This window comes from Zootoca vivipara, chromosome 15, assembly GCF_965207765.1.
Source record: "Zootoca vivipara chromosome 15, rZooViv2.hap1.1, whole genome shotgun sequence".
NCBI lineage: Eukaryota > Metazoa > Chordata > Lepidosauria > Squamata > Lacertidae > Zootoca > Zootoca vivipara.
Window position 1 is genome coordinate 9,259,993 of NC_142598.1, and position 23,621 is coordinate 9,283,613.

Sequence of the window (23,621 nt, forward strand, 5' to 3'; positions counted from 1 at the left end):
TTATTCCCTTATGGGGTACACAGGAGCCTTATTGGGTTCTCCATCGGTCGGAGAATATATAACAGAGGCCAACCAGAGAAGTTTGAGAAGTAAAGCCTTTATTTTTGCTGTTGCAACAGGGTCCTTCCCCTCACGCAGGAGAGCAAGGAAGGAACCCAGAACAAAAGAGAACCTCCACCTTTATCAGTTTTCCCATCACCAAGAAACGCCCCCAAAATACATCATTCCTACATCACAGCTATGTAATCAATACTTCACAAAAAAGGAGGGTTCAAGGTAGAAATCTGAGCACCTTTGACACCTCCTAGTCCTCCTCTCACCCCTCCCAGGTGTGAATTCCTAAACACAAAGAAAAATTAATATTTTCGTAAGAGTTGATCACTGTCTTTTGTTTGAAGGAGTCTTCCATTGTGAATGAGATGGCTAGCAGTCTGGTGCCATTGATGGGGAAATGTCCAGTTGGCAGAGCCTCTGACTGACAGGATTATGGCTCCCAAGTTGCTTGTTGTTGTTGTTTAGTCGTTTAGTCGTGTCCGACTCTTCGTGACCCCATGGACCAGAGCACGCCAGGCACTCCTGTCTTGCACTGCCTCCCGCAGTTTGGTCAAACTCATGTTGGTAACTTCGAGAACACTGTCCAACCATCTCGTCCTCTGTCATCCCCTTCTCCTAGTGCCCTCCATCTTTCCCAACATCAGGGCCTTTTCCAGGGAGTCTTCTCTTCTCATGAGGTGGCCAAAGTATTGGAGCCTCAGCTTCACAATCTGTCCTTCCAGTGAGCACTCAGGGCTGATTTCCTTAAGAATGGATAGGTTTGATCTTCTTGCAGTCTAGTCATGTGGAAATGTGTGTGTGTGTGATTCAGTGGGGTGGGGGAAACTCCTACAACAAGATGGATATCACTTTAATTCTGGTCAGTTTGGGAGAGTCAAAATGGGTTTCAGGCCTGTCTTCCTGTACTGTTTGCATGGTACATTTATGAACATTTATTATATATGTGTGACCTCAAAATTCTTATAACAGGTTCTAATTGGCTCAAGGTGACAGATATATATATATATATATATATATATATATATATATATATATATATATATATGGCATCTATATTTGTGGGAGATCAAACACGGGAGTAGTTTCTTCATGTAGAACAGACTGTCCCTATTTGCATCTGGAAAATGTTGGAGCGTATGGGATCAGGATGTGGGGATTGCATAGGAAGAGTGGCCATTTTTCAGAGAGGAGAAGCTGTGTGTAGGAGTGGGAGCCTGTACAATCTGTACACATTCAGACAATGAGCCAGAGCCATGAAATCAGGTAGCTCCCACTGGTCTGTGCACTCTGGAGCTCCTCAGCCAAAAGAAAAAGATAGCTCCCAACAACAGCTTACACGTATCAATGGTTTATAATCTAAAAGACGTAACGCAAAAGGAAAATGAACTGGGAAGGAGCAGGGGGAGTGGAATCAATCTCAGGCAGTTTCTTAGTTACAGAATTCTTGTCATGAAGACCTACTGGAATGGATAATATAAAATATTTTGATGTGTTTCTTTTTAATGTCCCAGAATATCTGGGGCAGTGCAGTAGATTAAAATAATTTAAACGCAACACTCATGCACTTAGAGAAAAAGGGAGGGAGAGAGAGAGCATCTTAGCAGAGGCTTCTACTCTTCTGTGCTATGAAGGAGGGAATATGTCTCCTTCATACCAGCGCTTTTGGGGGAAAAACCTGCTTTACACACCTGTCCCCAGGTTTTTGCAATAAGCATAATGATTAGGAAAATGCACTGGAAATTCTGGCCTGTTCTCCTGTTTCCCACTGTGTTGCAGCCTGCCAGAATGGCGGCTGGCTGGTGACTAGGTTGTAGGAATCCCATTTCTCATTCCTCTTCCTTGCTGCGACCAGTGACAGAAATGGCCTATTCCGGCTTCAATGCGGGGATAATTGTTCATAATGATTTATAATATTTCTATATTAATTTTCAGCAGAAAGCCCCAAAAGCTATTTACAGGATGGACATTAAAAACTGGTTAAAACATCGTAAAACCCTGCCATTTAAAACTGAACAGATTATCTAAAACCATGTCCCAACAACAATGAAAATTAACTCTTGTAGGGCCCAGTGAAATATATATATATATATATATATTCTTTAAACCACATGCTTCTGAAAGAAGGAAAACGAAGAAAATAAGTGGACCATAAGGTTCTGGAACTATTATATAACTGGGCCTGTTCCTGACAGATGAAAATCTCACAGCCAAATAGGTCAACGTTTATATCATGGATCTTAAGGCTGAAGATCATACTGCCTGAAGTCGCTGGGGAGAAGTTTTAAAGACTGGCATAGTGTACTCGGATTTTTTTAAAAAGAACATTTCATCCCAAGGATTGCTATTGGGACCTGTGCTTATTCTTATTCTTATTATTGGTTTAAAACCAACACTTACACACACAACAAAAGCTTGAAAAAAGAAAAGAAACAAAACAAAACAAAAACGAAAACAAAACAAAAGAAGCACAATACATCTCTTACAAACAACAACAACAACAACAATTTATTATTTATACCCCGCAACAACAACAACAACAACAATTTATTATTTATACCCCGCCCATCTGGCCGGGTTCCCCCAGCCACTCTGGGCGGCTTCCAACAAAATATTAAAATACAGAAATCCATCAAACATGAAAAGCTTCCCTAAACAGGGCTGCCTTGGAATGTGCTTTTTAACCTGCTGATAAACAATCCAGAGTTAGGGGTGAGCCAACACTGGTCCAAGACATTTTGACCAACCACAACATGGTGTGTGCCCCACTCCAAGGAAGAAGGGGTGAACATCTACACCAGGAACAATGGTGGAAGGAGACTAGTAGCGCCTTCTATTTTCCAAGAAGCCACTGTAGAGGTGGTAAGGGGGCGCTGTTGAGGAGGTAGCAAATCCGGCCTCCAGCAGGCGCTGCAGCAATGATGCATTCCTTGGAGCCTGGATCTGCTGCCTCCGTCAATCGTGCCACCTGAGGCAGTCACCTCACCTTGCCTCCTGGGTGGGCTGGCCCTTGGGTGATCAGTGAAGCGGGCAATGCTAAATTGTTCAGGGTCCTTTAAAAAAAGAGAGAGACTGTGAAGAGTTCCAAAGGACCTCTCCAGACTGGGCAGTAAAATTAAATTCAATGTAAACAAGTGTAAAGTGACGTATGTTGGGACAAAACAACTCAATTTCATACATGCTTATGGGATGTTGTTATTACTACTACTACTACTACTACTACTACGGTACTACTATTACTACTACCCTACCCATCTGGCTGGGTTTCCCCAACCACTCTGAGCAGCTCCCAACAAAATATTAAAAACACAATAAAACATCAAACATTAAAAACTTCCCTAAACAGGGTTGCCTTCAGATGTCTTCTAAAAGTCAGGTAGTTATTTATTTCCTTGACATCTGCTGGGAGGGCGTTCCACAGGGCAGGCGCCACCACCGAGAAGGCCCTCTGCCTGGTTCCCTGTAACCTCATTTCTCGCAGTGAGGAAACTGCCAGAAGGCCCTCAGCGCTGGACCTCAGTGTCTGGATGACTGACCAGAAATGATACCTTGGGATATAGTAAGTAGATAGCTTGATGAAGATGTCAACCTACTGTGCAGCAACTGTGAAAAAGGCAAATTCCATGCTAGGGATCATTAGGAAAGGAATTGAAAGTAATACTGCTGATATAATGCCATTATACAAATCTATGGATTGGCCAGGGGCTTTTTTTCAGCCAGAACTCACTGGAACTCTGTTCCAGCACATCTCAGGTGAGCGCCATTGCCATTATGAGAGAACAAGGGAGATGGTCATGGTGAGTTGGAAGATGTAGTAAGGCAGATAAAAGGAAGCAGCACACAATTAAACTATGGCGCTCGCTTCCACAGGAGGCAGTGATGGTCACCAACTTGGATGGCTTTAGAAGAGGGTAAGACAAGTTCGTGGAGGTAAAACCTGTCAATGACTACTAGCTGTGGTGGCTGTGCTTTGCCTTCACATTCAGAAGCAGTAATGCCAGTTGTTGGAAACCGTAGGAAGGAAGAGTTCTGTTGTGTGCAGGCCCTGCTTGCAAGTTTCCCACGGGCATCTGGTTAGCTACTGTGAGAACAGGAGGCTGGACTAGGTTGGTCCATTGGCCTGAGGGCTTTTCTTATCTTCTTAAAGATCAAACCTTGTGCCTTGAATTGTTCCCAGGAACAAATGCATAACCCACAAAATGGTTTGAAGATCTTGTTGCATGACACCCTACTCTCTGAGTGGTGTGAGATTCCAGGGGGGGCCAGGCACTTACCCAGGGTTCGTGTTTCCTTTGGAAATGAGGCACAGCAGAGACGGTGGTGTCCGTATGATATATGGTTTATTTACACATATATACAACCTGAGCCCACGATGGAATGGGCTCACAACACTACACTCCAAGAGGTTCTTGTTTCTCCCATAGCCACAGTCATAGATGCCAGTAAAAATCAGCCATTGCGCTCTGTCCCTCTTCTCTAGCTTGCTGTGTTTAACAGACTGCCACTCTTCCCTCCAGCTTGCTGATGCTTTCAGCCTGCGGCTATTTTTCTTCTAGCAATCTGCAATCCTTCTGCTGCAATCCTAAACTCAACTATTTTTCTTCTAGCAATCTGCAATCCTTCTGCTGCAATCCTAAACTCAACTATGCTAACTAGCTCTATGTTAGAAGAAGGGCTCACACACCTCTGCCATCCGGCACAGAGTAGTTGCTTCATTAATCGCCCATTACCTTCCTTTTGTTCTCCATAATGGTTCTTCTCCCAGGCAATTTCCTGAACAGGAAGCTGGTTTGGCCTGTATTTTAACACTTTGCTAAATGCACCTTGTGGAAGGCCATTTTAATACTCCAAACACTGATTAAACTCCAACACCCAGTAGACCCAGGAATTTTAGGGAATGATTTGGCAACCAGGAGTTTAGGGGCGTCAAGGTACCTACACATAGCTGCCAAGTACCCCGTTTTCCCCGGGAAACCCCGTATTTTCTTACCGTTTCCCACAGGTGTCCCGAATGGCAAAATACCCCGTATTCCCCCGGATTACGGAGCTCCTGCCGGCAGCCAGGTTCTTCTGGTGCCACGCTGGCATCGGAAGTCACTTCTACGCACTTCTGGACATGCGTGGAAGCAACTTCTGATGCCGCGGCGCTGCTGATCCCGGATTTTTCAATCCGGAACTTGGCACCTATGCACCTACATGCTCATAACAATATATATAATATAGGATGTGAAACACAGTAAGTACGGCAGAAGTAGTGTGAAGATGTCTTCCTTCACTACTTTGAAACCACACGTGCATATTTTAATGTCCTGAAGTAACTGCTGAGTGGGGAAACAATCGTGCAAGCTTTCGACCTATTAGGGAAAGCCAGCCGCAGTGTGCACCTATTGGCTAGTGCCTATACCAACCAACACACCTCCACCTAGCCTAGAGGCATTAAAGGCAGACAAGTCTGCATTGGGAGGAATTTCCAACAAGTTCTGTTGGCATAAGCTATAAACTCCTTGTCCTCTGCCACCAGATATTGCCCGGAATATCACAATAATTAGAATGACAAATGCACATTTGCTCATTTAGCTTAAAGATATTTTGAGCGCAGAATTTGAGTTTCCTTGGGACAGAATTTAGATGCAGCATTCATTTTTGGCACGTGACGCACCTAGGGCAATTTGGCTCCTTGGCAGTCACCCCACCCCAAGAGTAATTTGCATCTGTCTCCTGCCAGGCTGAAGCTTACAAGCTGCATTCTCTCGTGTGTGTGTGTGTGTGTGTGTGTGTGTGTGTGTGTGTGTGTGTGTGTGGTGCTCTGAGCCACCTGGACATTCAAGCCCTCTTCCTGCCACCTGGGCGGGGCCAGGCAAACCTGGAAGCTTCAGGACAGCCCTGAGGGTTTGGCAATCCTGTTACTGGGATCACCAGTGGCAAGTGCTGCCCCCTACAGGCTGCCCCATCTGTGGTTGCTTAGTGATGTGGCTGGCTACCCTTAGAGCACGGTAGAGCCTGAAGCTTGCCCAAATCCACACTCTTGCATCTCCATGAACTTTTGGACTGCAAACTGAGCAGGAATAGAAACCCAACGTAAGCGCATGCGTTGCCTCTCTCCCTCTCCCTCTCTTTCCCAAAGTGGGAACACACGTTCCCTCCCAGCAGCCCCGGTCCATTCCTGCACACCCAACCTCCACACCTGGACGTCAGCCAAAAACACCTTCCAAACTCCCCCTTCCCTTCCCTTCCCTTCCTCCCGCTCCCGCTCTGCAGTTTTGGCAGCGCCTGCCACGAGGAGCCTGCTTCAATTTGGAAATGTTCTTTAAGGCCTTGACTCAGCCGAACTTCTGGGGCCCCAAAGGGCAGGGGTTTTAAAGGACCCTCAAAAGATGTGTCAAAGTGAGCTCCCCTGATCCCTTTTGCTTTTCCGAGGAAGATGCAGCGACGTTTAGCAGTCGGAGCCCAGAGCTGGCTAACTGCACTTCTTCCCCAGTCCACTCTCCCAGCTCCAGCCTGCACCGTCTCAAAGAGCCCGGCCCCTCCTTCCTCACATCGCAGTCTATAAATCCATTTGGCTTTTCCAATTCCCCTCCCCCCTTTATGGTCCAATTGCTCTTCTCTCCCCCCCCCACCCTCTTCCCTTCGCTATTTTGTTTCAGCCTTTCTTCTCGTTTTCTTTGTTCTTAACTTTTGCCAATATTTTTAACAGCACATTTCTGCAAATTGCTTCCAAAAGTCTGCAGTTGTAGAAAATCTATCACGGAGCTTGGGGTTTGATTCAAAGTTCAACATGGTTTTATATCCTCCCTATAATATCTATTTGAACACGTCCATTGGCCAACACAGAAAGTTAGTTTTGGCTGTGTTCTCTGCTGAGGCTTTCATAGGTTTTTTTCAAATCTATGTGCTTTTTTCCCTACCAAATGTCAGGAGTGTTTTAACCCTTACCCTGGGAGACAAGGCAGTCCTAGCCAATCAGTAGGGTTTTTATGCCTTGGTGCATAATGTGGACCCTACAATTCAAATTCAGAACTGAATCAAAACTGACTCTCGACTTTTGCTTCTAATCCAAAGCCATTCTGGCTTGGACCCAAAATTCGCAGTTGGCAGAGAATTCGCCTAGGTATTTACAACTCTGGTTCTTATCCGCACTGTTTCATTTGTAGGGCCTCTCTTTTACCCTAGCCTGATCTGCTTCATTTCCCACTCTTTCTCTCCTCCTATTTTCGGCACATCTTTCTTTTCCTGACATTTCAGTCTTTCCTGTCCGTCCGTCCCCAATCCCGTCCCCTGGGAGCCAGTGTGGTGTAGTGGTTAAGAGCGGTAGACTCGTAATCTGGGGAACCGGGTTCGCGTCTCAGCTCCTCCACATGCAGCTGCTGGGTGACCTTGGGCTAGTCACACTTCTCTGAAGTCTCTCAGCCCCACCCACCTCACAGGGTGTCTGTTGGGGGAGGAAGGAAAAGGAGAATGTTAGCCACTTTGAGACTCCTTTGGGTAGTGATAAAGTGGGGTATCAAATCCAAACTCTTCTCTTCTTCCTCCTTGGTTCCACACACATGTCCAGTAGTTCCAGGCTAACTCTTACCCTTGGCCTCCCTGGGGAGAAATTCTTGTCCAGATCAGGGTGACACCAGGGCAGGGCCGGCCCACCCAAGAGACAAAGTGTGGCAACTGCCTCAGGCAGCAGAATCAACAGGAGCAGCAGTTCCGACCTTCAAGGATTGCCTTGCCTGATGCTGCCATAGCAGCTATAGCTATGGCGTGCTCCCTGGAGGCTGAGTCTGCCTTATCCTCAGGAGACCCCCAGTGCCACATCTACCTTAGCCTCTTGGCAAATAGGAGGTGCTGCCAGGAGGAAATGGCGGGGGCAGCCCTCTGGAATCAGTTTCAAATTAGCCTTAGCTGATGGCTGAAGTGGGAATCTAAGGCTGATTTGATCCCCCCCGTTTGTTCCTGAGGTAGGTCTTTATTTCCCCTTGTTCCTGATATACATCTTCACTCAACTCTTCTTCCCTGGCAGGAGGAGAGGCATTTTGTAGTTTGTCTCATGTGCCAAAATGTTTTGCGTTGACCCTGCACCTGGATGAGGTGGTAACCTCTGTGCTTCTCAGATTGCCCCAAATCCACAGTTGGCTAAGCTTAGCTGTCCCCAGCTAAGCCAAGTAGTGCAAGGAAATCAGCACATTTAAAATAAAAAAGAAATGCAACTTTCATCTGTTGCCCCCCCCCCCCCATGCTTCTTGTCAATGGTATGAAATGGGCCCTTACACTGGGATAGGTGTTTTAGTTTGGGGAGCAAAGGAGGCAAAGAGAACTCACCTAACACACACACACACACACACACACACACACACACACACACACACACACACACACACTGAGGGTGCCTCCAGGCGACCTGTTTATTGAGCATTCATCTTGATTTATTTACAGGGATATTAGATGGCATTGGCTATTTAATGGGTGTTCACTCATATGTTTGTGAGGAGGTTAAGTGGCATTGCATCAAAGCAAGGGTTATCTCACACTTTCCAGTGCATTTCTCCTCACTTTCCTTACTGCAAAAAGTCCAATTGCGCAAGACCTGAATTTGCTGAAATAGCAACAGCCTGGAAGCACTCCTATTATGACTGAAAGAGAAGGTATAGTGCTATAATACGATAATGCTATGAACATTATTGTAATGTAGTGCTGCAGCATTATAGCTCCCTAATAAATTAACACCATAGCAGAATGACGTTATAGAACTATACATCTCTTTGGATTAAAAATAAAATAGCCAAAAAAGTGTATTAGCCAGAGCTCACCATCAACTCATCCCTTGTTCTCTTAGAATGGCAATGGTGGTTACTTGAGAGGTGCCGGAGCCGAGCTCTGGTGAGTTCCAACTTGGAAAAAAAGGCCCTGGTATTAGCAATAATTAAAAGATTGGTTAAAATAAATATAAAAACAGGGTTATAGAATAGCACCCACCACAAGAGTGATTGTGAAAGCTTTAAACAGATGCAGTCACAGCAGCGATGTCATACCCACTGTTGTGGGCAGACCATAGCAGGATAGACGCATGGAAAAAACCACAATACCCCTGATAGTGTGGAAAGTTAATTGCAATACTGCTTGTAGTTTACAACAGAGAAGATTGGGTAGCACTAGGAGATACCCACCTGGAAGCAGCCCCAATGTTATTTATGTTCAAGGAGGTTTTGTAGTGCACCACAAGAACTTGCTATCTAGAGACAATAGAGGGATGAATGCACTGCAGGCAAAAACGTCTCTTTCATACCCCTTTCATCACTTCAAATTATCTGTCATTTGTCTTCAGTCACGAATGTCAGTGCCTAGAGTTCGAGATGTAGGCAGCCTGATTAATGACATAGAATGAAGAACTGCTCTAGTCCTGCAGAGCAGAACGACATCTATCTGAACGCTTTGGTGAAGAGGAAAATTCTGGTGGGTGTGTACCAAATCACTGCCCTCGACATCACGTGTCATTGGTTGCTGACAGGGTTGTGGCATGGAGGGAGTTAGGCTACGCATGCCTTCAGCCACCGCTGCACACACAATGGGTTTTGTTTCCCGTTGTGTAAACTGAACAAAAGACCTCAGTGAAATCTCCAAACACAAATCACCAGAAGTGGCAGCTGCAAGGCCGACAACTACATTGCAGGCTTGGGATACTTTTTGTTGTGTTGTTGTTGCTAAAGGAAGAATATGGAACTTATTAAAGTTTAATTTGGAACTTACGGGGAGGCTGGTTTCACCTGAACAGCAAGCCCTGTAGAGGTTGCTTGAAACTCGGTCTCTGAAACAGCTGCTCTTTCTGCGCAACGGGCCTCCCGAGTGCAGCAACGCGCCACGTAGATCTGCTGCCGCCGTGCCATTTTTTCTCTCCAGGCTGCCACAAAACATTCTTGTCGGCAGTCTGTGGCACTTTGCAGAAAGCCATGTGGTGGCAGCTGATCTGCACTGCAAGCCAGCATTGGGATACGTTAGCATATTGTTGGACTAAGACTTGGGAGACCAACCTTCAGATCCGTGAAGTTCATTGCTGGGTGGCCTGGGAAGGAGGGAGAACTACTATGTATACACTGCCTTGAGCTCCTTGAGAAAGACATGCATGTAATAATATGTGCAGTATTGGCAATTTTGGCTTCAGGTAACTTCTATGCCTCTTGTCATTTGTGTGGAAGGGCAGTTGTGCTCCCAGGTTTGAAGGAGACCTGGGATAGGATACCCTCTGGGCCCCCTCCCCACCACTGCACCACTCCTCCCCTCCCACTTCCACACTGCTCGCGCACTGTCCCCCTGCCTATCTGGTGGCAGAAACAAAACAGAAACAAACCAGCTAGACTGATAAAGAAAAAGCAATGTACATGCGATATAACATTGTGCCACAAGAGGGCGACATGGAGTCCCGTTTTTCTCTACCTGTTTTCCCTGTTTAAATTTACAACGCTTTAGAGCAGGCATCCCCAAACTGCGGCCCTCCAGATGGTTTGGCCTACAACTCCCATGATCCCTAGCTAACAGGACCAGTGTTCAGGGATGATGGGAACTGTAGTCCGAAACATCTGGAGGGCTGAAGTTTGGGAATGCCTGCTTTAGAGACTGAAACACTTCTCTGATGTGTCTACATCCAGCCCCTTTTCTTTCTTCTGTTTGCAGGGATGGGGTGAAGAAAAAGGGGCCTGTTTGTTCCCTTCCCTGCCAGGCAAGCAGCAGCAGCAGGGGGTAACAAACAGGACCGGTTTTTTATTTATTTCAATAAATAAAACGAGAAAGGGCATTGTCAGGCAGTGGGAAGTGAAGCAGCAGTTCCCTTTTTCATTCTTCAGACCTTTTGACAGAGGTTGCCTCAGGTACACTTTCTAGGAAAGAAGGAAGGATGGAAGGATGGAAGGATGGAAGGATGGAGGGATGGAAGGATGGAAGGAAGGAAGGAAGGAAGGAAGGAAGTGCTCTATCCCTGGCCAGCCTCACCTGCCCTGGCCCCTTACCAGATGATGGTTTGTTTTCCTCTTTTACAAAGCTTTCACAGAGGAGATGTGCTGCCACAGGGTAAAAGACCTGAGAGTTGTGTCTGCCATTTTCATTGGGGCCCAGGGGGGCAGAGCACTCTGGGAAAATCAAGATGGTGGGCATGTCTGCCTAGGGTGTTGCACCACAGCAGCACACCTGCTTTGTAAAGAGAAAGAAAAGGGTGGGGTGAGGGGATATGTTGTGGTAACTGCTACTGATGTGGTGCTGGGATGACCAGTGGCCCGTCTCAGACAGAGGTTGTATCCAGGCCTGCACTATTAAGATTTTTTGATTGGAGACACCAGGGGCCTATCTTGGAACCTGCTGCAGACAACTTGGGTTTTCTACCCCAGGGAAGCTCACTGGAAGGACAGATCATGAAGCTGAGGCTCCAATACTTTGGCCACCTCATAAGGAGAGAAGAATCCTTGGAAAAGACCCTGATGTTGGGAAAGATTGAGGGCACTAGGAGAAGGGGACGACAGAGGACGAGATGGTTGGGCAGTGTTCTCGAAGCCACGAACATGAGTTTGACCAAGCTGCGGAAGGCAGTGGAAGACAGGAGTGCCTGGCGTGCTATGGTCCATGGGGTCACGAAGAGTCGGACACGACTAAACAACAAAGGATGTGAAACACAGTAAGTACGGCAGAAGTAGTGTGAAAATGTCTTCCTTCACTACCAACATTATCAGCAGTAAAACATGATGGGAATTGTGGTCCAACAGTAGTTGGAGACAGGGCCAGCCCATTTATGAGGCAAGGTGAGGCAACCGCCTCAGGCGGCAGGAACCACAGGAGCATCAGATCCTGCTGAAGATCCTTAATCCCCACTTGTTCCTGATGTAGATCTTCATTTTGTGGTTCGCCTCAGGTGGCAAAATATCTTGGGCCAGCCCTTGCTGGAGGGCCACAGGCCCCTCACCCCTGATTTAAAGGTTAATCCTTGTGCATTGAAATGCGCTCAGGAACAAATTGGCAGCAACACGAAGATCCATTCCATTGTTTTGTCCCCCTGTGATTCCTCCACAGTCCCGTTGCCCAGTCTCCTCCTGCAGCGAGTTTAACAAGTTTAACACCACAGCAGTAAGGTTGGCGAGTCTCAAGATTTTAACACTCTTGTCAGAGCCTCTGTCAGAAGACTCATAATCTCAGGGCGAGGAGCCAGAATAAATAGAGATGGGCAGGCTATTTGTTGCTTGCCTTTAGAGCAGCCTCCCCCAACATGCTGCCCCCAAAAGCCTTTGCTGGCTGTGGCCAAAGGAAGTTATCCCAAGTCCCTGGAGAGCACCAGGCTGGGGAAGGCAGCTATAGAGTTCTCCCTCTGCCATCTGCATCAGGCTGCACCCTGAGGCACCACACACAGGCAAGCGTGGCCCCTTAACCCAGCAGGTGCCAATGTACCACACGAGAAATGCACACAGAAGGAACTGCCTAGTAGAGAAAAGGCCTGAATCGCATAATAACGACTTCTCTTGTACCAAGGGTGTGGGTGGCGCAGTGGTCTAAATCACTGAGCCCCCTGGGCTTGCCGATTGGAAGGTTGGCAGTTGAAGTCCACGGGACGGGGTGAGCTCACAGCTCCTGTCAAGCTAGCAGTTCGAAAGCACACCAGCACAAGTAGATAAATAGGTACCACTGTGGTGGGAAGGTAAATAGGGTTTCCATGCGCTCTGGCACTCGTCAGGTTGTCCCGTGGTTTAGTCATGCTGGCCACATGACCCGGAAAGCTGTCTGCGGACAAATGCTGGCTCCCTCGGCCTGAAAGCGAGGTAAGTGCCACACCCCATTGTCATGTTTGACTGGACTTAACCGGGCGTCCTTTACTTTTCTTGTTGCCTCGGAGCTTTCAAAGTTAGTTTATTCACATGACCAGTAAGATATTACTGAGCTTGCATCAAGAAGCTGAACTGAGTAGCTATACAGGGCCTACAATACAGGACGCTTAAAAAAAAAAAGACGTCAAGGCTTACATGTGAGAGAAGAAAGCAAAGTGGCACAAATCAGGGCCAGCTCAAGACATTCTGCTGCCTGTGGCAAGGACATGATGGCACCCTCCCCCAAGAGAGATACAGAAACCAATAGGACTGGCAATCAAATCTTAAGTCCAATACTGATGAAAGGACCATGTCTTACATTACACTTGAGGGCAGCAGGTTAGCCTGGTGGGTTCTGAGCAGGTCATGTGGCACTCACAGCTCCATCCTCTCCCCCAGGGCCGGTGCGTCCATTAAGGCAAGCTAGGCAGCTGCCTAGGGCGCCAAAATGGAGGCGCCTGCCCTCCTGGCCAGCCTGCCCGCCACCCGCCACCGTCCGCTGCCCCCCCGTGCTGCCTGGGGCCGCCTCCACTGCGCCTGTCACTGTTGAGTGGCTTCAGGCCGCTATCCCGAGGCGTGCGCCTGTCTCCGGAGAGCGGCCTGAAGCCGCTCAGCAACAGCTGACAGGCGCTGTGGAAAGCAAAGCTCCGGAGGCGCGCGGGGAGCGCAAGCCTGGGACCATCTCGCCGCACCTCTCAGCTGTTTTTTGTTTTTTGTTTTTTTTCTACTTTTTATTTTTATTTTTTCTATTTTTATTTTTTCTATTTTCTATTTTTATTTATTTTCTATTTTTTATTAATGGGGGGGGGGGCGCCAAAAGGTGATCTCGCCTAGGGAGCAAAAAACCCTAGCACCGGCCCTGCTCTCCCCACACTTCAGCATCTGCTGCCTGAGGCAGCTGCCTCACTCTGCCTCATTGTAGGGCCGGCCCTGGCACATATGCAGTAGGTAAGCCCGCCTTGTTACAAGTCCCCATTGAGGAGTCTAGACCATGTGCTTTTCAAACCAAGCCAGATAAAACCTTTATAAAATGTGAGTGGTGGAATGAGAGCAGAGGGAACATGTATCTAAAATTGGTCTACTACCTATATTTTAATCAAGTAGGATGAAATATTTGGATAAAGATGTAGGCTGCACGTTTAGTAAATTTACAGGAGAAACGGAATTGTGAAGGGCTGCATAAACTTTAGAACATGGGTCCTTCAGTGTTATTGGACTCCAACTCCCATAATCCCCAGCTAGCATGGCCAAAGATCAGGGATGGTGGGAAGTAAAATCAAGGAATTTCTGGAGGACTACAGGCTAGCCATCCCTGCTCTACAAGATAGCTGATTTTTTAAAATTTAATAAATCTTAATTAACCTGGGAAGTAAACAATAGAATGGACTTTCACAAGTAAAATATGAAATGTTTTGCCTAGCAATGAAGAACCAAATGCAAAAGTGCCATGCAGTTAACAATTTGTAGCTTGTTATTTCTTAACGTTATTTTCATACTCAGATGGGAGTGACTCATCACCCGGATTCTTAAATTGTAATGCGAGAAAAGTCTATTCTGCCTGCCACAGAAGTATGGATCAGGGGCCAAGACCTGCTTTTCTGCCAGGTTGGGTATGATCTCTGGAATGCCAGCCATTGTGTTTGCTTTTTTGGTGACCCCGTTCACACAGAACTGCCCTGGGCATGGGATTTGATAGGAGACCCTCATATCTCTGCACGAAGAATAGTGTTCTGTGTTCCAAGGATGCAATTGCCACTTGCAGTTGGTGCTGCCACAGCCCCTAAGGCAACGCTGGAAGTCCGTGGCAGAGCCAGGAATTGCATCCAGATCTCCCAATCCGCCCAGTTCAGCAGTACAATCTTAATATCCTCCTACGTAAACAATGGAAGTCCACGGAATCGTTTGACTGGCCTTCTCTGGGCGGACTGAGTTGGACACAAATGCCTGGATCACTCCCTACCGAGTCTTTATCCTTCATTAGCTAGTTTTTCAGACGCGAAAGCACTACTGCTTACATGCTGCAGAAGAAACCTCTTAACGCTTCTAATTGCCTCTGCAAATCCTGAGCGGATGGCATCCAAAATGCCCTGAAATGCTTTTCTGTTCAGCGGTGGGGGGATTGAGGGAGGATGCAAAAGGGAATATTTCCCCAACCTGTGCAGACACTGCATATTTCTTGCCTCGGAGCCCAGTGTGGTTGGAATGATATTTTCGCTCATGAGTGTGTGTGTGTGTGTGTGTGTTTTAATTCATTTCCCAAAGAAGATGTAATGTCTTCACAGAGCACTTGACTCCTACATCTGTGTCTGCAATATGGCGTCCTGGCACATCTGTTGGAGCTGAGGCTTGTACTACAAATACAGCCGGCTCTGGCCATCTGGAGTGTGGTTTCCTCCCCCCCCTCACTCACACACACACACACCTCCTCTTCCTGCCCGGTGGGTCTCAGGGAGAAGAGGCAGTTCCATCCCAGGGATAACTGGAGGCATATGGATGTTACTTAAGAGGAGCGCCTGGCGCCAGCAGCCACAGCTCTCGCAAGAAGCTTTCGGCAGGTTGGTTGCATCTATGCCCAGCAGAGCCCTTGCACAAAGCACAGCAAACACATGTGCCTGCATGAAAGCACATGGACTTAGATGGCAGGCTTACAGCCATATGCATGTGCGCCATCTGAAATTGTGGATGCACCTGCGTGCAGGAACAGACGTTGCCCCAATAAGCCAATTCACTTTTAAGTTGTCTGCCACAGTATACTGCTGGGTTGTCGCTCTGCCCCAGATTCACATTGCTGCTCTCCTAAAGCACACTTGCAATTTAAACTAATGCATCCTGTAGCAGAATATGTGGTAATGTTAAGAAAGGTAGGAGAGGATATCTTGTTTTGATATTATCCCTGCTCACTCACGCTAGTGAGTAAACAGCAGAGCACATTCCCTTTGCTACTTATTGGAAGCAAGTTGATGATTCATTAGAATCGTTTAATTAAGCAATCCAGTCTGGCTTTTCCAGTCTGGATTGTTCCTGGTAAGTTTCCCCTTAATTTCCCTCTTAAAATAACAATAAGACAACACGGTCTTATTTAAAAGTGAGAATAAAGTTTTACTTACATTCAGTTCACAGCGATAATCTGAAGGCAGGCTTTATCTTGTGTTTACAGTGAAGTGAAGCCTGACTTTCTGCTTGTGGGCTCCATCCTATGTGTGCTGGCTAAGAGCCAGGAGAGTGAGAGTAAGAAAGTTAAGAGTCCAAGAGAGAGATGATTGCGTGGCCAACCTTTTTATCTGGTCAACTAGGGTCACAGACATCTACCTGGTCACACGCACAGGGGGAGGAAGCTCCAGAGCAGGTATGACAGGAAGTCCTCCCTGTCTGGAGCCACACTCCCCTGTGTGTCCATTCTAGGCAACAGGAAAATGTTGTACTTGTAATAATACATCCCACAGAATGCAGCTTTGCATTTAATGAGGGGCTGCATACACAATTAAAAGGGCTCACATATATACACAGAGGCAAACATGTGTAGATCCCACCTGCTGGGAGAGTTCAGTCAGTAGAGCATGAAACTCTTAATCCCAGGATTGTGGGTTCGAGCCCCATGTTGGGCAAAAGATTCCTGCATGGCAGGGGGTTGGACTAGATGACCCTCAGGGTACCCTTCAAGCTCTACAAGTCTTTGAATACATTCACATCTCTACAGGTCTCATATTGGGGTAGTTTACTCACTGCATGAACATGGCAGGTTGTCAGATGGCCGCTGCTGCCTTAGTCTCCACAGTACATCCGCTTCACCCTCTGATTAGAGCAGGCATCCCCAAACTTTGGCCCTCCAGATGTTTTGGACTATAATTCCCATTTTCCCCGACCACTGGTCCTGTTAGCTAGGGATCATGGGAGTTGTAGGCCAAAACATCTGGAGGGCCGCAGTTTGGGGATGCCTGGATTAGAGGGTGCTATATAGCAGCTACCTGCTCAGCAAGGGTCAGGTGACACAAGGAGGCCAATTGGACCTGGACTTTCAAAAGCTTCCGACTCTGGCCTAACTTCTTCAAGTGAATTGTTTCTGTCAGGTCTTCCTTGTAATTGACCCCAGGTGGATGGGGTCTGTTTAATGGGCTCCCCAACATCGTTGCCCTCCTGCCCCAAGCAGGCTTACCATCGGTGGGCAGCAGCAGCAGCAGCAGCTTGTCACCGTCTGGAGGGCCAAAAACGCCCTATACATGTTTTTGCTTTTTTAGCCCGGCGTTATTGCCTATCTACTCATCATAGGCTAAACCTAAGAGACAGTGCAAAGCCATGAAGGTGATTTAAAAATTCGGCACCACAGCAGATGATGCTATGAAAGAAGCCATGTGTGTGTTGGGGTGCAGAGCAGGGGAGAATGTGAGGCAAGACATTTGCCTCGCCTTAGGTAGGACTTGTTTGAATTCCCTATTACCAGAGCTGGAACATATCGTTCCCTCATATTGTTCACAGGTCATTCTGTTCTCTCAGACAGAGGTTTTGCCCCATTGCAACAGATGTTGCTTGCAACAGATCCCTTCCAGATTACATGCAACTTTGAAACTCGTTGCTATCCTAAGCGATTGCCTACGTTCCTCTTCCACGAGTCAGGCTGGATCCCACAGCTGACACAACGGGGTTTGGCCCATGGTATCTTGATGCCTGGGGTGGAAAAACCAAGATGGCACTCACCTTTCCACCAATGTGTCAGGAAGCATTCCTGTGCAAGAGCTGTGATCTTGAGTAACTTAATAATTCCTACAGGTCAAGGATGGGGAACGTGTGGGCCTCTGTATATTGCTGGACTAAAACTGCCATCACCTCTGGCCATTAGCCATACTGACTGTGGCCCGTGGGAACAGGAATCCAACAACGTTGGATGGTGACATAGTTCCTATCCCTGCTATAGGGTTTGCAAAGGATAACTTCCCAACTGATCATGCCACTTGGGAGGAGGAGGAGGAGAAGAGGAAGAGGAAGAGGAAGAGGAAGAAGAAGAAGAAGAAGAAGAGGTGGTGGAGTTTGGATTTGATATCCCGCTTTATCACTACCCTAAGAAGTCTCAAAGTGGCTAACATTCTCCTTTCCCTTCCTCCCCCATAACAAACACTCTGTGAGGTGAGTGAGGCTGAGAGACTTCAGAGAAGTGTGACTAGCCCAAGGTCACCCAGCAGCTGCATGTGGGTGAGCAGGGACGCGAACCCGGTTCACCAGATTACGAGTCCACCGCTCTTAACCACTACACCACACTGGTGAGATTTGTCTGTCTTTTTTTCTGCCACTTTTAAAGGCCCCAAAATCCATATTACCTAGCTTTGTGATATTGTTGTCTCTGTGATGCAGAAATGGCACCTCTAACGTAAGTATTGCCTCCAATACTGTACTTATGGTGTTTTCACTGCTCCTTATGCACAGAGATCAGGCAGAGTGTCTGGCATATGTAACTTGCAACTCGTTGTAATTCAAGGAAGCTCACACAAAGAGCTGAGCAGATGAGATATGGGAGATCCATTATTAGATTTCCTGACACCTTTTTCTAAGCTTGAAAGCAGCTTGATGGGAATGGAACCACAGTGCAGGGTGCCGTTTTCCCAATATAAACCCCTCCACGTAACATACAGTTGCCTGTGGTTATATAATGCAGTTCCTGTACCCGCTGTAGCGTCTAATGGTGTAAGAAACCATTAAGTTCTGCTCTGTCACTCTTGGTTCTTCCCAGAGTGATGGAAGCATGAATATTGTACTTTGTGTGTCTACACACACACACACACACACACACACACACACACACACACACACACACTATGTAAAATAGATGGATAGATCAATATCATACATGCATGCAGTGGCGTTAATGTGTATCAGGAATAGCAAATCTGGTGTAATCCAGGCATTATTAAGCTCCATCTCCCATCATTCCTAACCACTGGTGATGCTGGTCGTTGCTGATGTGAGTCCAGCAACATTTGGGGGTCACCATTTTGGCTACCCCCTGATGTGACTTGGTAAAAAAATTCAAACCATTCAAACAAATACTGACTCTTGCCCGACGAGGGGCTTAAAAACTTATTCTGAACAATGAGAGAAACAACGCAAGAAAAAATGGGAGAGGCAAGTTTAGCAAAAGATAAATTTGAGCAAATGCAGTTGTAAGATTTTAAGAAGTTATGCTTTGTTTCAGCCAGGGGTGAGACTAAGGCTGTAATTAGATATTACAGCGCATGTGTGAGCCTTCCACCAAGAGCAACAGCACCACTTCTCCTCTTTCTTTCCTAATGTCTACTAATAAAATAATAAAAAAAGTGACATGATGAAATTATATTATGAGTTCCACCGCTCCCTTCCATCTCATTGGCCCATTAGAGGGGCACTGGACAGGGAAATGTGCAGTGTGATGACATCACACCACATATTTTATACTATGAAACATTGGGGAGCGGGGGAGGGGATGCAATGCTACTGGTTATAGTGGCACCCGTGTGCATGTGCCATAATGTCTGTTTCTGGAGTCAGGATTAAGTCAGACATGATCATCTGGGATAGCTCTGTCAGTAGAGCATGAGACTCTTAAACTCAGGGTTTCAGGGTTGTGGGTTCTAGCCCCACAATGGGCAAAAGATTCCTGCGTTGCAGAGAGTTGTACTAGAAGACCCCTGTGGCCCCTTCCAACTCTACAGTTTTATGATTCTGTGCTGCAAATATGTTTTGACACAGGGAGGAGACAGAGCAGTGGAATTTGAAGCAAGATCCGCAAAGCAGTTGTGTTCTAGGAATGAAATAGCTAGCATTTGCTTCTGCTGTAAAAAATTGTGGGAATGTTTAGGGTGGCAGGAGAGGATATATTCTTTATTAATATCCTTTTAAACTTCCGCTAGCAAGTTCCTTTACTTAGCAGAGTGCATTCCCTTTTACACAGCAGAAAACTTGTTGCAAACTTGTGTGGGTTTCTTAAGACCAGGCATCCTCAAACTGCAGCCCTCCAGATACTTTGGCCTACAACTCCTATGATCCCTAGCTAACAGGACCACTGGTCAGGGATGATGGGAATTGTAGTCCAAAACATCTGGAGGGCCAAAGTTTGGGGGTACCTGCTTAAGACAATACACAATTCAACCTGGCTTTTCCAGATTGAAATGTGCTCTAATATTTTCCTGGTAATCCCTCCTAAAAGAATAAAGACGCCACAGTCTTATTCATAAGCAATAAAAAGAAAGTTTACTCACAATCAGGCAGAGCACAGTTTGATCCCTGGAGGCAGGCTTAAGGCTTAAAGTTACAAGCATATACAAACAAGTTTACCCCATATGTGGGTTGACCTAATGATTGCAGTTAGCAGCCCGGGAAGTTCGCAGGACGAAAGGAAGATGGAAAAGAGAGAGAGAGGCCAGTGGTGGAGTTAGCTGCATGGGCACCCAGAATGGCGGCCATGCCATGCCACTGCACACGGGGGCAGTGGGACAAGCCCCCCGCGGTGTGCCGTTTTGTCACCCCCCCTCAGGGATGACACCCGGGGCAAACTGCCACCACCTTCCTATGCCCCTGAGAGTAGCAGCATGCCTTGGCCTTTTACCATGTCTGGAAAGGTCACGCCCACCCACTAGTCGCATGCAAGGAAGGATGCTCCAGGCCAGGAAGAACAGGAAGTTTGACTGGCTGGACCAAACATTCCCCTGCATGTCCACTCTAGCAAAACAAGGAATGTTGTACTTGACTGCTCCCAGTGGATTACATCCCACAAAAATTAACAAATGCTCTAGATGAATGAGTGCACGGGTGCAACTCGCCATTGACAAGTAAGAGAGAAACTAAAGTAAAGGGCTTCAGTAATGAAGGCGGTAAGCTGGTCAGTTCTTCCCAGGCTGTTGCAGGCAAGTTTCTGCCTCTTCTACAGTGGTACCTCAGGTTACAAATGCTTCAGGTTACAGACTACGCTAACCCAGAAATAGTACCTCTGGTTAAGAACTTTGCTTCAGGATGAGAACAGAAATCGTGCTCCAGCGGTGTGTTGGCAGCAGGAGGCCCCATTAGCTAAAGTGGTGCCTCAGGTTAAGAACAGTTTCAGGTTAAGAACAGACCTCCAGAACAAATTAAGTTCTTAACCAGAGGTACCACTGTATTAGGGACAAACTTTTGCATGAGAAAACCAGGAAGGTGAAGGGCAAATGCAGATCACGGAACGCAATGCAGACTGCATGTTTTCCTTCTTTTCCTCCTGGTTCAGCAGAGAGGAGAGAGGGACTCTAAATGGCTGGGCATTTAACATAGCATTAGCCTTATGTGTCTCAGCATCGCACTGTTGGCTCATACTCAATTTCATTACTCTCCATAACTCCTATATCTTTTACGGAAGCAATGTAGCCGCTTTTGACAGTATATTTGCTTCATTTCCCCTGCACATGCCTTTTACATTTGTCCTCGTTGATTCATTCTGCTGCTACCTACCCAGCTAACCCATTTGCTAAGACCATTCCGAATGCTTCAGGTTTTAATCCTCCTTCCCAATCCTGAATCTACTGCAGATCTGAGAGGTGTCCTTTCTCATCCAAATCCATTATGGGGGTATTAAATTACAATTGCAAAAGTTACACCCAAACTAACTGTGCATGCAGCTGTTTTGGTGGCGGTGTGCTTTGCTGCTGAGGCTGCTATGTCTGTGCTATATGTGGAAATGGAAGCAGAGCAATGGGAGAAATGTAGAAAAAGTTAAAAGGGAAAATTGCAATTCCACCTTTGATGGATCAGTCAGGGCTAAACATCAATTCATGTTTCCTTTTGCTCTGTTATTGGCAGAGCAGCAATGTGGGGCGGAAAAACAAACCAGTAAATCGGGTATTTTGTGGAGGCAATAGTCAAATTCCTATTTTGTTATTTTAAAGATTCTTTGCCATCGATTAAGGGACCCAGGTGGCGCTGTGGTTAAACCACTGAGCCTAGGGCTTGCTGATCAGAAGGTCAGCGGTTCGTATCCCCGCGACGTGGTGAGCTCCCGTTGCTTGGTCCCAGCTCCTGCCAACCTAGCAGTTCGAAAGCACATCAAAAATGCAAGTAGATAAATAGGAACCGCTACAGCGGGAAGGTAAACAGCGTTTCCATGTGCTGCTCTGGTTTGCCAGAAGCGGCTTTGTCATGCTGGCCACATGACCTGGAAGCTATACGCCGGCTCCCTCGGCCAATAATGCGAGATGAGCGCGCAACCCCAGAGTCGGTCACGACTGGACCTAATGGTCAGGGGTCCTTTTACCTTTACCATCGATTAAGGTGCCTATCGTATCCACTAACAATTCAGTTTCTGGGGATTAAATGGCACATCCTGCTATGCTGAAGAGAATCACAAGACATGGGTGGGTAAGTCAAGACCAGCCTCCCAGTCCCTGACCTGTTCTGGAAGAGACTGGCTTATAAATCAGTACTCACCCCAGTACCGATTCAGGGCAAGGCTGTAGGCCACAATCCAGCATGTCATTCTGAGTCCCAGTGAAATAAACTCTGGGCTGGATTGTAGCCATGATGGACACATGGACAGTAGCTGAATCTGAAGCTGGTTTGAAGGGCAGAAGATAGGCCTGGTGAGTATAGGCAGTGAAGACAGCTTCCCTAAATAGGAGTTGGGAGGGGAAGTGTTACAAGCATGAAGGAAACAAATCAGGTAATTCACATCAGGTGAAGACACACCCTTCTTCCCTCTGGTGTGTACAGCAACGGGAGGAAAGCAACTTGAAATACAGCAAGTGGAAATGACCTCCTTGCATTTTAAGCCACTAATGTGTATGTACTGTACATACCCAAAATTCAGCAGTAGAGAGCATTCTTTGCATCCATGTTTTGCATCGATATTCTCTCTCTCTCTCTCTCTCTCTCTCTCTCTCTCTCTCTCTCTCTCTCTCTCACACACACACACACACACACACACACAACTCAAACGAGGCCACCCGGGGTTATTTGTGTTGGAGGGCCAACCACAAAAGTGAGAATTCTGATCTACAAATATCCCCGTGTGTCTTCCGAACCAGTGGTTCAATTCCTGGAAACTCTGGATGGTGTGCTGCTGATGTAGACTTTGGAAAGAATCAAGGATCTGCATCTGGATGTATAAATTTACACAGAGAAAATTAATAACGTTGTACTGGAGCAAACCCAACACTTTTCTCTTTTCATTAATGCAACAGAGCATAGCGTTTGCCAGTGATCTCTTAAGTCATAGAAGAACCCATTATATTAACACTAGGATTCACTAAGCAGGCCATAATCTTGAGCCACAAGTAAGTCCATTGTTTTAAAGGTAACATCTCTGTAGGTCCTAGGAAGCATCTCATACTCCACAGCCCTTCAAAAACCCATGCAGATCAGATATCTATAAGTGGTTATAGTTCTTTCTCCACCATAGGAAGACGACATTGATATTGGCTTTGCGAGACCTCCCACTGCTTCAGAGCTAAGCAATTCTGGAGGCACCTTTGTGGGCACCTTCATTCATTGTCTGAAGATGCAAAAGAGCCCTGGAGAACAGGCAGAAATGGGAAGAAGGTGGAATGGGGGGAAGGAGATTTTGCCCATCTCCGTTGACTAAGGGCTCGTCCACATTTCTGCTTGTCCTGTGCCTAGAAAGCACAGGTTGAAGCAGTTTTCCCCTTGCCCTGCTCCTCAGTGCTAAATCGGAGCAAACATCAATCCCATAGCTGCCAAGTCTCCCGTTTTCCCCGGGAAATCCCCGTTTTTCCAGCTGTTCCTAGCTGAAAAAATGGGTTTTTT

At 46.8% G+C, this 23,621-nt stretch overlaps 2 long non-coding RNA genes across 3 annotated transcripts in view; both read right to left on the reverse strand.

The window, feature by feature from the left end:
* Nucleotides 1-23,621, reverse strand: part of LOC148683367 (uncharacterized) — a 101,213-nt gene that overhangs the window by 49,140 nt on the left and 28,452 nt on the right. The window contains exon 3 of one of the 2 annotated variants that reach the window (XR_015947242.1): nucleotides 22,287-22,466. The exons of the other annotated variant lie outside the window; for it this stretch is intronic. This is a non-coding gene — a long non-coding RNA (uncharacterized LOC148683367). The remainder of the gene's footprint in view (nucleotides 1-22,286; nucleotides 22,467-23,621) is intronic. 2 annotated transcript variants of the gene reach the window in all.
* On the reverse strand, nucleotides 6,681-16,129 carry LOC148683368 (uncharacterized). Its single transcript, XR_015947189.1, has 3 exons — nucleotides 15,980-16,129; nucleotides 8,847-8,927; nucleotides 6,681-7,480 (listed from the first exon to the last, which is right to left on the reverse strand). It is a non-coding gene; the product is annotated as an uncharacterized LOC148683368 (long non-coding RNA).